At 34.2% G+C, this 2,500-nt stretch overlaps 1 protein-coding gene across 5 annotated transcripts in view; it reads right to left on the bottom strand.

The window, feature by feature from the left end:
• The window catches only part of LOC107712876 (disabled homolog 1-like), a 457,572-nt gene that overhangs the window by 45,091 nt on the left and 409,981 nt on the right, over nt 1-2,500 (bottom strand). The window lies entirely within an intron of this gene.

Below are 2,500 nucleotides of genomic sequence, written 5' to 3'. Positions count from 1 at the left end.
TGTGAAGTTGCTTGCTTTTAAACATTGACTGTTTGATCCAAAATCTCCAGCCTTTAGATGGACCACTCACAGCCCGTTTAAAGACTGCCTGATATGGCACACAAAACTGGAAAGCACTTTCTGGATCTGGCAAGCTCTAATCTTATTGGCTGACTCTACACCTGGAAATCAAGTCGTGTTTACAAAAGTACCAGAGTTTTTGAGCATAAAATAATCAAGAGATATGGCAAATCTCTACAGGATATTTATAGTTTGTTTTAAGAACTTGTTTGAGTAGCAAGTAACTAGATGTCTATGAGAAAAAACTGAGTATTTGTCTTTGTTTTCTATTAAATATATTCTACTCATGACAGTCCCACAGATGTGGTGTCATTTTCATCACACCAGACTATCTTGTCTATGAGAAGAATATGTGAAGTGATGTGTGACAAAAACAAAAAAAAACATTTTATTGTAATTTCCAATCAAGCAATCAAGCAATCAATCAATCAGTCAAAAAAACTATAAATAAATAACTAACTAAATAAATAAAATAAAAATAAATAAAAAATACAATATTATTTAATTGCGCATTGAGCTACTGAAAATGGTAGCTGTGTAATTAACATATATATATATATATTTTAAATGTCATCATGACTGTCATTTTTTTTATCGCAGAATGATTTACGTTCAGTACGATTAAATGGATCAAAAGTGACAGTAAATACTTTTACCAAAAATGTATTCCAAATAAATGCTGTATTTTTAAACTCCCTATTCATCAAAAGTATCACAGTTTCCACTAAATAAATAAATAATAAGCAGCACAACTATTTTCACCATTAGAAACAATGAAAAAAAAAATTAATGATGCTGAAAATTCAGTTTTGCCATAATAGGAATAAACTACATTTTAAAATATATTTAAAAAGCTAATAAAATAAAAACTGTTATTTTAAAGTGTGATAATATTTAACAATATTACTGTTTTTACTGTGTTTTTGTTCAAATAAATTCAGCCATGGTGAACATAAGAGAGAAAAAAAACGTAATTATTGATTATTAAAATTCTTAATTTATTTACTATCCCCACACATGCTAAAAACACACCAGCTAAAATAAAATAAAATAAAATGTATTTATTTATATTAATACATAACGTAACAAGCAATTATTTATAACAATCTACCACAATCAAGTATTTTTTGCTTGATTTTCATCTAGGCAAACTATTTGGGTTATTTGCAGTGCTAATATGCCAGACAAACAGCGCTGTGGGACTTTCTAGTCACAGCATGCCTAAAAACCTTCAGGTAGTTCCACACTCACACAGATACACACACACTCACATAACTGCAGACTAGAGTTGTCAAGATACAAAAAATGTAATACTCGCTAATAGTACCACTGAAAGGCACAAGTACTAATTACGCTAACAGGCCAATTGAGTTAGTACTCCATACCAGTACTATAGATAAAATGATATTGCTGTTATTTTAGTATTGACTCGTTCCAACAGTACCAGTACTTTTTGACCTCCCTATCACAGATAAATACACATGCCTCAAACACAACATGAAATAGCATGATAAAGGTTATTCTACATGTTCCATGTCACCGTGTAGGAGTCCGATCATTATATTAAAACACACGCTTGGCGGTGGAGTGTGTGTCCGTATTTAATCATCTCAGTGTGGGAGCTAGACAAGGAGACACGGTGTCATTATTCCCATCAACCAGCCCTGACTCGCCCTCCCCACCACCCCCCAACCTGCTGTTGCCACGGCGCCAGGTATCCACTAATTAGCAGCTGCCATAGCAATGATGAGTGTTCCAGGTCTTTGATTAGAGAGAAAGAACGAGAGAAACTACACAACTATATAGCAACTGGGCCTGAGAGAGGGGTAATTAGTAAGGAGAGAACTGAGTTTAATCAAAACGCCACCGGTGCCAGCACACACACACATATACATACGCACAAACACACCCACACACACTCGATCAAGGGTGGACAATCTAGCGGGTGGGCAGCCAAAATGACTCCTCTGAGAGCGGGATTGGAAAGGAACTTCAGAAATGAGCCGCCCATAGACGCCTCTGGGAAAACGTAGCATATGGGCAGGAAAAGAGAGAGAGAGAGAGAGAGACACTAGGTGCAGAGACTAATAACTCTTGACAGTGCAAAACGGAATTGAAATGCCATGCGAATAAAGAATTTTATCTCATGCTATTAGTGCCAACTTACTGTACTTTAGCAGCAGGAGATCTGGGACTCTTCTTAGTGAAATATATGATCAAAATATGACAAATGTGTATCTTTTAATCTGTTAATCCATTCAAACAAATTACAAATAGTATTATTGCTAAATTAATTTCATTATATGCTAATTAACTAATTAAAGTAATCATATATATCTATACTGCAAATACAGACATAAATTACTTTAACAAGAATTTAATGTATCGTGTGTGTGTGTGTGTGTGTGTGTGTGTGTGTATGTATATGTATGTATGTATG

Source organism: Sinocyclocheilus rhinocerous, unplaced genomic scaffold (assembly GCF_001515625.1).
Source record: "Sinocyclocheilus rhinocerous isolate Xijiao unplaced genomic scaffold, SAMN03320098_v1.1 scaffold478, whole genome shotgun sequence".
Classification (NCBI taxonomy): Eukaryota; Metazoa; Chordata; class Actinopteri; order Cypriniformes; family Cyprinidae; genus Sinocyclocheilus; species Sinocyclocheilus rhinocerous.
Note: the sequence above shows the minus strand (reverse complement) of the source record. Positions and strands in the feature narration are given on the sequence as shown.